The sequence below is a fragment of the Hipposideros armiger genome, unplaced genomic scaffold (genome assembly GCF_001890085.2).
Source record: "Hipposideros armiger isolate ML-2016 unplaced genomic scaffold, ASM189008v1 scaffold_164, whole genome shotgun sequence".
In the NCBI taxonomy this organism is placed as follows: Eukaryota; Metazoa; Chordata; class Mammalia; order Chiroptera; family Hipposideridae; genus Hipposideros; species Hipposideros armiger.
Window position 1 is genome coordinate 2,913,301 of NW_017731514.1, and position 11,113 is coordinate 2,924,413.

An 11,113-nucleotide genomic window follows, 5' to 3' on the forward strand; every position below is an offset into this window, starting at 1 on the left:
TTGAAAGGAAGACATTTTGATGACATTCAGGACATCGAGGGTAATACGATGACAGCTCTGATGGCCATTCCAGAAAAAGAGTTCCAAAATTGCTTTGAAGGGTGGGCTGGGCGCTGGCGTCGGTGCATAGATTCCCAAGGGGAGGACTTCGAAGATGACTGTAGTGATATTCAGCAACGAGGTATGTAGCACTTTTCCTAGGATGTTTGTGAACTTAACTGTCCGACCTCATAGACGCAGTTTTTAAGTGTCAGGAGTGTCACATTGGACCGCAGCTCTGACAGGCATGTTCTGCATCAGTGAGGGTAACACACGCTGGTGTGAGAAAGAAACCCCAAAACGTCAGTGGCATAATGCAACAGACGCTCATTTCTCACACGGGGCCTTCCATGCGACGACTCAGGGGGCAGGCTCCTCGCGTCTGTGGCTGCGTGATCCCCTAGGGCCCTGGTCACCTCTGCTTTTAGTCAGCTTAAAAGGAAACAGATAGATTGATTCTGTCAGCGGAAGTGTCAATACACCGGCGAGAGCCTGTAACAAGGTCTTAAGTAGCACGAGGGTGACTGAGGGTCTCCAGCCAGCAGCGTCACTGTGGGCAGACGGCAGAGTGGTCCTTGGGCCTCCTTTTGTTCAGGGGAGAACTGTGTCTATCAACAGATAAGGCGATGTCCCCACTGCCCCCGGGACTGGTTGCACCAGGAGGTGAGCCCAAATACAGCTCCCTCAGGCCCAGACGGCAAGCACTGTGTTTAATAACGTAAAAGCTACATTTAGCGTGGACACAGGACAGCTCTCCCTTAACTCCTCTGGGCCTTCTCTGGTGGAGCCAACAGAGTGACAGGTCCAAGCCCTGGGCTCGGAAGAGAGAAGAAATGGACAGGAGGGCTCCGCCCCAGGCTCCCCACTGTCCCCTGACATGTGGCCGGAAGCCAGGACAAGGGACAGAGGGGAGCAGCAGCGGAAGCCTGTGAGAGGGCACAGCCTCAAGAAGCAAACGCTCCCACACAGCAGTCCTCCTGTGGCATCGCTGAGCTGGCTGGTCCTTCCTCTTACGTGTCCGGCAACCTGGACGGAGCCCTCCAGCGCCACCACCACCGCCGCCACCGCCTGGGCCCACCGCCGTCCTGCCTGGACGCGGGCAGCCGCTGCCCAAGTGGTCTTCCTGCTCCTGGTTGACCCCCAGTGTAGACAGCACATAGCAAGCAGAGTGAGAGTTTAAGATATAAATTTGGGCGTGCTGTCCTCTCACAGATGCGTCAATCGTTCAGTGAGATTGCGAACGGCAGTAAAAGGCTGGGACCAGAAGAGGGACATGTGTGCGCACGACCCAGGGCGGGCGGGTGACGCGAGCTGAGAGCTGGTTCTCTGCACTAACAGGGACTTACTGACAAGGTAGGTTACTAAATTAAAATGAAAACACAAAGAAAGAACAACACTCTAAAAATGTTATTTTTTCTGTAGAAATGGAAAACTGGAAGAAAACAAATGAAATAACAAATAACAATGAATTTCAATGGTTTCTTACGGGGGAGAGAGGGTGCAGCAGGAGAATAATGGGGTCTCTGAGAAAAGTTTTCTTGATATCTATTTGATTTTGAAACCATAAAAAAATCTTTACATAATTCTTAAAGATTAAATAAAAAACAATATAAAACCATGAAAATCTGAAAACAAGCTGAAATAAACTGTATTTCAAGTGCTTGGTGTACACCCCCCAAAAAACAACTGTTACAATTTTGACTTTAAATTTTGTCGTTTGACTCTCCCCCCCACCCCCGACCCCCCACAGGAATATATCTTAAGTAAAACAGAACTGCGTTCAGGAGTCTTGTTTGAAGAAATATTGTTATTTTTAAACTATCTTATGTATATTTATATGAAAGAAACACGCAGCAATTATAGTGATATCCTCAGAGTCAAGATTTCCAGCATAAAACAAAACAGATGCAAGTGACACACAAAGGAAGTTAAAGAGAAACCCAATAGTCTTAAATCTGAACTGGACATAGTATAAACTGATGATCTTTTTCTCCTTAAAGACACACTGTATCTGTATTTCCTGGCTTGTTTGGATAAAAATGCCCAGAAGCGCTGACCGCCTTGAGCCGCGAGCACCCTCGGACCTGGGCTATGTTCTCTACACAGTTTCCCAGTGGAAAGAATCGGGGCTCCTCCAAAAATTAGCCAAGACCAGTGTTCAGGCAAGAAGGTGGCAGAGGAGTCCAAGGGGCATTTCTATGCCAGAAGCTGAAGCTTTGAAGCTACCAGAGGTCGCTGTGGTTGTGTCAAAAGGCACGGGCTGAAGGAGAGCGTGTGAGCATCCGAACGGATATGGTCGGTATTAAGATTCCTAGTTTATAAGGACACTTGCACACAATAAAACTCACCATTGTTGGCTGCTGAGGTAACCACGCATTCCTCTGAAAACGGAGGGAAAGGAAGAGGAAAGAAATTGACTTTGCTTTTCCCATAGAAAGTATATTCCAGGATAAAAAGAGTTGATGAAAAAGTTCTTTGTAGAAATATGCCAGGTTATAAATTAAGAAAGAATGATAGAATTACAAAGTCACCCTGTTGCAACCACCAATGAACTCTCGGATCGAAGACACTGTCACCAACGGATGTCACAGCCGTGGAACAGGAGCTGATGGGGACAGTTGTGATAGAGGTCGCTCCCTCCAAGGTTGACAGCTCTTGTCAGAACGTCTGTCCCTAAATCCAGCCAAAAATCTGCCTCCCCGTCACCTCTGCCCATTGGCTCTCCTGCTGCCTGCAGGGGTGAGTGAGGGAGAGCTCTGCCCGGGAGAGGCGCCCCAACAGGCTCAGGAGAGGTCTCCCCTGTCCACTGCCTGGCATCTCCCATCTGACCCTCAGCCTGCCTGTCCCTCTGCCCTGGACACCTGCCTCCAGCCAACGTCCCCTGGAAGGAAGTGTGACCAGGGGCACGGCACGGCCAGGGCTGTGCAGGCAGTGGACACACCCTGCTGTTTCCTGGGCTCGGTCCCCAGCAGGGCAGCCTGTGTAATGAGCAGACACACAGCTGGCCGCTCCAGTGTGAGGTCCACCCTTCCTGAACCGCCCGTCAGCCAGGCCCGGCCCTCCCTGCCACGTCTTCTCCCAACGCTTGCGGTGAATTTTTCTTAAATAATGAGCAGGCCTTCACACTTAACCTTGCTAAATTCCATCTTGTTCACTTCAGTCCATTGTTTCAGCTTGTCAGGAGGCTTTTTATACCCGGAGTATTTCTTCCACCACATTAACCGTCCCTCTGAGCTTTGATCTGCAAATGTGACAGCAGGCTTGTCACACCTTTATTCAAGTCCCTGATAGAAAGGGACAGGGCTGGGGCGAGGCCGGGGGCACGCCACTGGAGGCCTCCTGCACTTGACATTGATCCACGAATCGATACACTCAGGCACCGGCACTCCGGCAGCCTGGCCGCTATCTGATGGCAGAGGCTCCTGGTCCGGCCCACGGTGACACCGCGGGCACTTCCCAGAGTCCCCTGCGGCCCGTCGGGCCTGGCTGCGGGCACCCACCGAAGGAAGTCGCAATGTCTATGAATGTGCCTTCCTGTCATGCACCCTAGTAAACACCCCTGTGGCCTGCCACCTTTACCGGCATCACCTCTGTGCCTTTTCCTGGTCACTCCCTTGGCCACACGCTCCCTCATCTGCGTGGGACTCTTGGAATCTCAGCCTCGGTGCTGCCCTTCCGACGAGCCGCCCTGACGTGCCCGGCTGGTCCAGAAGTGACTTTCCTCAGCTGCCCGGGGCTTGCGCTGGGCTGGGTGCCCATGTGCCATGCGCACAGCTCTGGGTGGGCTTCTGTGACCGTTTCCTGCCTGCCTGACCCTCCTGCAGCCCAGGGTAGGGCCACTGACCCGGCTTTGCATTCCCACGTCGACCTTGCCGGGCAGGAGTCAACAGGCGATGGCTGTGTGACCCAATGTGGCCTGTCACCTGTTTTCCTATGAACACGACTTGAGAAAAAGAAATTTTTTTGCATCTTTAAATGGCTGGAAAAAATTATAAATGACAGTATTTGTGACATGGGACAGGGATCTGAGATTCTGATTTCAGGGTGCGTAAATAAAGCCCTGTAGGAACGCAGACGTGCTCGAACGTCCGTGTCGCGTCCATGGCTGCTCTCACACACGACAGCTGAGGTGAGCAGCGAAGGTGGCGATGAAAACGTGTGCGGACCGGCCCCTCTCAGAGAGCGTGCTGACCTCTCCTGGGGGGAAACAGGCCCGGAGCCGGGAAGAACAACCATCCACAGACTAAATTAATTAATTTATTCAAGGAGCATTGATTTGCAGTGAGCCCATGCTGGGCAAGGAGCTAAGTGCAAGCAATTCGAGGAAATCACGTTTAATTGGGGAAAGAAACAAACAAACAAGGAAACACACAAGTAATTCCTAATTATGAAAAGGTGGCATAAAATCACAGGGCGGGACCACATCCCAGAGCAGAGGGGTGAGGGTGGGGCAGGATGGCTAGAGAAGGAAGACGCGGGAGGGAGTCCCCTGCAGGAGTGGAGGGCTGCCTGGAGGAGGGAGCATGGGAGAGGTGGACCGGTGTGCTGGAGGCCTTGCCAGAGGCCTGAGGAGGCGGGGGTGCAGCAGGAGCCATGCTGGAGAAGTGGGGAGCGGGGTGAGGAGGTGCCGAGTGAGGAGGCCTTGCAGGGAGACGACACACTGAGGTGCTTCTTGCTTTGCCTTCTAGATCTGCTGCTTGATTCAAGGACAAAGGCACACATTTCTTAAGTGCCTCTCCATTTATGCCTGTGCCAGGGGCACTGGGGACGCAGAAGCCACACGCACACAAAGCAAAGAGCGTGCAGGGTGGGGAGTGACCGCTGCCCGTCTCCGTGTGGCTGGGACTTAGAGCAGAGCCAGCCTCGGCCTGCAGAAGGCTCCCCACACGGCCCCCCTTCTCCGCCCTGCTGCCGCGATGGCTGTGACTCCCCATGCTGGCTCAGCAAACCCTTCCTCGGGGCACTTGTGGTGACAATCACAGGCACAGCGCCAGCCGCATGCCCAGTGCCCTGCTAAGCATGGCCCAAGCCAGCCCTTTCCAGTCTCACTCCCGCCCTTGATGTAGACTCAACTGAACCGCTGGCCTTACGTAAGCAAGCTGCGTGCTGATGTTAACTGGACTTGGGAAGGTCCTAAGCATCGTGCTCACTGTCACATCACTGTCCCCTCCTTCCTCAGTGGAGCCCGCCGTGGTGAGCAGCAAATAGAGTGAATTCATAAGAGAATGGACGCTCCGCAAATTCTGACCACTCAACAAACTGCACCCAATGTAGACAGAGGTACGTGTCCACATGTGAAGGACCTGGGCCGCCCCATTCATTAGCTGGGGCTCCCGGAAATCTACCTGAAGTCCTCAGACTCCGTTCCCTCACCCATCACCTCTCCGAGTGTCTGAGTTCACAGAGGATGGGGCCCTGGGGCAGTGCCCGGCGCCTGCCTGCCAGATGCCACCGGCTCTGACCGCAGCTGTCCAGCTCCGCTACTTGGACTGACCGCTACTGACCCTGATGTGCTCTAGCACCAGAATCCTCAATCAAAGCCAAAGAACATGGTTTTGGCCCCGGCTTTTGCCCCACAATCTAGTCACACAGCAGCCACGGTGACCCTTTGAAACCTCACCCACACCACGTGCCCCCGGCTCCAAACGCCACTCTGAGGTAAAGCCGGAGTCCTTCTTCCGGCCCAGGAGGCTGCACTTCATCAGCCCACTGCCCTCTGACCTCGAGCCTGACCCCCTCTCTCACAGGGGCCTCCTGTCACCCACACTGGCCTCCCCGCGGCTCCTGGGTGCACACACTGGCCCCTGGGTGTCCCTTTGCTCTCAGGCTCTGATGCAGCACCTGCCCCAGGGTGGCTGTCCCCAGCTGCCACACAAAGCAACGCCCATCAGGTCTATGGTGCCCCTCGCCCCACAGTGCGGTCACCTGGAGGGCAAGGAACATCTCGGTTTCCTTTACAGCTCTATCGCAGAGCCTGGAACACGGGGCAGACAGGCAGCCAAGAGAGCGGAATGGACAAATGCATCAAACCCTGATTCCAGAGCAACTGGAGAAGTGTCTGCTTAAATAGCAAACACCTCTTGTCCATGAGGAATCTGACCCACTTCAGGGGACTCCCAAGCACCCTACACATCCTGCCCCAAGTCCCCTTGTTGGAGACTCAGGCGTCCGATGCCCCGTTCCTGTGCTCTGCTGTTCCCGTCCACTTCTTTCATCGCTATGACCCGTCAAGCCGGCTCAGCCGGTATCTGGTTCACCGCCATTAACAGAGAACCTTGTCCCGTCCCAGGACCCTCTGCCTTGCCAGACCCTTGATGAGGAGGGCAGGCAGATGTCCCCAGAGCGACCTCTAGGCTCTCAGCAAAGCTCCCAGGTCTGACCAGTCACCAGCTCAGCCCTCACCGAGCACAGGTCCTTCAGGGCCAGTGCATAAGGGCGTGCCCCCTTGAATGGCCGCTGCCGCTCCAGGCTCATTCAGGACACAAGAGTCCACGCAGCTTCCCTTTCCAACTGAAGAGACTCTTTCTGCAGCATCCAGACTGCCAGCCCCCAGCCTCTTTCTTCTGCCCAGACGCAGGGCCGGGCATCGCTCGGTCCTTCCGTATCTTCTCAGACACTAGCCCACACTGAGCTAAGCCGCCTCATTCCTGGGTCATCCAAGTCCCTTCCAGGTCAGGCTCCTCCCCGATTCTCTCCGCTCTTACAGACCCTGCATTTGGCTTCTGCATTAATCCACCCAGGGAAAAGCTTCAATATTCTCACTCTTTCTGGAAAGTGTAGGATAAGAAATTAGATTTATGGGGAGGCACTTCTGGAATGATGAGGTAGGAACCTCCAAATATCCACTCCTCCATAAAGCACCGAGGACACTGGGAAACGTGCTGAAACCAACCTTCTCGGGATGTTGTCAATGAAACAGCCTTCCAGCAACTCAGGACGCACCTGCTCCAGGGAAACAGCTGGGTCTCAATCGTGACACTGAACTCTGTGGCCTTTTGACTGGCACCTTGTCCACCTCCCTCTCCCCAACCACATGGTAGTTTTGAAAACCAACAGCTCTGCAACCCTAGTGTATTTGTCAGGTTTCCAGAGAAACAGCACCAATAGGACACAGACACGGACGGACAGACAAACACGGACACGGACGGGGACGCACACACACACGCACACACACACACACACACACACACACACACACACACACACCCTATTACTTCCGTTTCTATATTTAAAGTACATAGACATTTACTTACTGTAAGAAGTTGGCTCACTTGATTATGGAGGCTTACAGGTCCCAGGAATCTCCACCCACAAGCTGAGGACCCAGGAGAGCTGACTGTATATCCCAGTCCTGACACCACCAGGGTCCAGACCCAAGAACAGCCGATTTTCAGTTTGAGGCCAAAAGCAGGAAAAGGCTGGCATTTCAGCTCATGCAGGAGGAGTTCCCTCTACCTCAGACTTGCTGTTCTCTGCAGGTCTTCAGTTGGCTGGATGAGGCCCATCCACGTGGGGACTTCACTCCCAGCGCCCATGCAAACGTTCATCTCCACCAGACACACCCTCACAGACCCGCCCAAAATAATGTTTGACCAAATATTTGGGTATCTCCTGGCCCGACCAAGTTGACATAAAATTAACCATTATGCTTGGTGAAAGCCCATAGCCTCAGAACCATGGTACGTATGCAAGCCAGCAGCCTGGCACCACCCGAGGGGACAGAATGAGATTGGAGGTCCCCTAATGCTACAGAGCTGGAGACCTGTCACTATTTGACCTGACAGTTAACTGGGAACGCCACTCAAAGGGCTGGCCTTCGTTTGGCCTGACTCAGAGCTCGCTCTGTGCAGACAAGCTACAGACATACCCAGGGTGCTTCATGACACAATCAGCAGAGACCGTCGCACTTTGCAGCTGCCCGAGGCAGAGGACATGGAACCTGGCTGAAAATCTCAAAGGTAAGTTGGAGGAGTGAGATGTCTGAGCCCTGGCACCTGGAAGGCCTGTGCACACGCCCAGGAAAGACCTGAGAACGGCCCGTCTCCCACCTTGACTGACCTTGAGGATCTGTGCAGCAGGAAGCGAAGGCGGAGGCAGAGCTGTGACTCCCACCGAGGAACTGAACACGTGCCCCGAAGACACAGGGAGCCCCTCAGCAAGGCCAGGGGACACAGAGGATGGTGGCATTAAGAAAGCTGCACCCAATCACTGGCTGACAACTAAACTCACCAAGGAGACTTCAGAGGCCACATATAACAAGGACCGCAACTTTACAGGAATAGTTTGGAAAAGTCACTGAACAAACAGTGGAAGCCACAAACATTGAAGGTGAGGGGTCATCTGATTTCCAGAGTTGTTACATTGTATTATTTAAAATGTACAGTGGATATTAGGCTTATCAATGAAATATCATAAATAAAACATACAGACATCACAAGAAAAGAAAACTGTAGACTCATATTCTTTAGGAATACAGACGCAAATATCCTCAATGAAGTGCCACCAAGCCTAATCCAGTAACATATAAGGGGATTATACACTGTACTTAACAGGATTTCAGTGTTAAACGGCCCCAAATCAATCAATGCAATAGAACAAAGGACAAGAAAACATGGCATTTCAACACACCAACAAAAAGCTTTTGACAAATTCCAACACATTTTCATGATAAAAAGCATTCAAGAAGCTAGGGATAGAAAGCAATATTCTCATCTTAATAAAATAAATATACGAAAACCTCACAGCTAACATCATACTTAATAGTAAAATATGGCTAAAAATCAAGAATAAGACAATGATGTCTGCTTTCACCACTTGTATTCCTCATTTTACTGGAGGGTCTAGTCAGGCGATTATGAAAAAAAAAAAGCAATGAAAACCACCCAGATTGGAGTAGAAGTAAAACTCCCCCTATTCGCGGATAACATGGGCATGCATATTGAAAATCCTAAGGAACACACACACACACACACACACACACACACACACACACACACACACACACACACCAAAAAAACCCAAAAAACTATTCAACTAATAAATGAGTTCAGCAAGGTTGCAGGCCACATGATCAGTATAGAAAATCAATCGCATTTCTGCACATTTGCAATGCACAATCCAAAAACTCTAGCCTTGTGCTAACACTACACTATATTAACTGCTGTAGCTTTGTCATTAGGTTTAAATTTGAGAAATGGAAGTGCTTCAATTTTGTTCTTTTTTTTTCAAGATTGTTTTGACTCTTCTGGGCCCCTTGCATATCCAGAGGATTTTAGAATCAGCTTGTAAGTTTCTGCTAAAAAAGGGTATTTGGGGTTTTTGACAGGGATTATGTTAAATCTGCAGGTTAATTTGGGGATTATTATTTTAACAATGTTAAGTCTCTGGTCCATGAATATGAGATATACATATATGATTTATTATAAGAAATTGGCTCACATGATCATGGAGGAGGGACAGCCCTAAGATGTCCAGGCTGAGTCAGCAAGGTGGTGACAAGGTGGTGACACAGGATGACAGATGGTGTAGTTTGGTCTGAGTCCAAAGGCCTGAGCACCAGGAGAGGTGATGACGCAGTTCCAGCCTGAAGATGGGAACAAAAGCTTATGTTCAAGTTCAAAGGCCCCCAGGCAGAAGGAATTGCCTCCTACTTGGGGGCAGGGGTCAGCTGTTTTGTTCTAACCAGGCCTCCGGTGGATTGGGTGATGGCCTGTCACGCTGGCAAGAGCAGCCTGCTTCCATCAGTTCCTCCAGCTGAAACGTCAATGTCATCCAAAACACCCTCACAGAAATACCCAGAATCACATTTGACCCAATACCTAGGGACTCCATGGTCCAGTCAAGGCGACGTGTCAAATCGGGCCCCGTATGAGGCTGCCCGGCAACCCTAGCATGTGGCAGCATTCCCGGGCATCCTGGCTGGCGGGCATGTGTTCCGCTGCTCACAGCAGGGAGATCAGAACTAGAGCTCTCACCCCTGGCGCCCCCTCCTGGGTGGGGGTGCCACTCATTCCGCACCTGCCTTGCCCATTTCTCCCTGGTTTTGGAAGCTAAGAAATTCCGTCCATTTCCACTTGAGGCTGGAAGCGAGTAGGAGAGCTGATTTCCAGCCCCATCACATTCGTCTGTGACGGCTGGCTTTGCTCTGGAGGAATGTCACATGGTTATTTACATCATTTCTTCCTGAATGTAAGCTCTATTCTAAAAATACAGGGCGGCATTCTTTCTTTCCTTTTTTTTTTTCACTGTTATGTTTCATCTTCCAGGAGTAGAGCATGGTATATATTGGCGTCTAATAAGTTTTTGAGTAAATAGAATAAACCAACTTATATGTGGATAATTTCACTATACATAGAATAAACCAATGAGCTATGGTTGAGTTTCTGTTTTCTGTTATAATCCATGTATTATTAATATTGGGTCTTCAGAAAAGTCATGACATATTTTGTCTATGTTTTTCAAGGGTCATTTATTTATATAAAGAATAAAGATCAATCAATGGTATATTGCCCGTTTTGTTTGATAACCTTTTGCCATCTTTCAGTGAACTTCATAATTCCTAGTTCATAGAAGGACTTGTCATTATTTGCGAAAAACTGAACAAGGTGCTGATTTACAACCTCATCTGAATTGAACGTTATACCACGCAAGGAGTTTTGAAGAGAGCAAAACAAGTGGAAGTCTAATGGTGCAAGGTCAGATGAATATGGTGGGTGTGACAACACATCCCATCCAAGCGCCAATAATTTTTGACGGGTGATCAAACTTGTGTGTGGTCTTGCATTGTCCCAATGGAACACAACTCCTTTACAATTAACAAGCTCTGGACATTTCTGGGTGATGGATTCGTTCAAACTGTCCAGTTGCCAACAGTACACATTAAAATTGATTGTTTGGTTCCTTGGTAGGAGCTCGAAAAACATGACACCTTTACAATCCCACCACACTGAGAGCATAACCTTCCTCTGATGAATGTCTGCTTTCGATGTCATTTGAAGTGAATCATCACATTAGGACCAAGACTGTTTGTGCACCACATTGTTGTAAACAATCCACTTCTCATCACCAGTTATCA

At 50.6% G+C, this 11,113-nt stretch overlaps 1 long non-coding RNA gene across 1 annotated transcript in view; it reads right to left on the minus strand.

Annotated features, from left to right (window-relative positions):
* LOC109387607 (uncharacterized) overlaps positions 1-10,482 on the minus strand; it is a 14,127-nt gene extending 3,645 nt beyond the window's left edge. The window contains exon 1 of the long non-coding RNA XR_002125043.1: positions 9,478-10,482. This is a non-coding gene — a long non-coding RNA (uncharacterized LOC109387607). The remainder of the gene's footprint in view (positions 1-9,477) is intronic.
* Between the last annotated feature and the right edge of the window lie 631 nt (positions 10,483-11,113).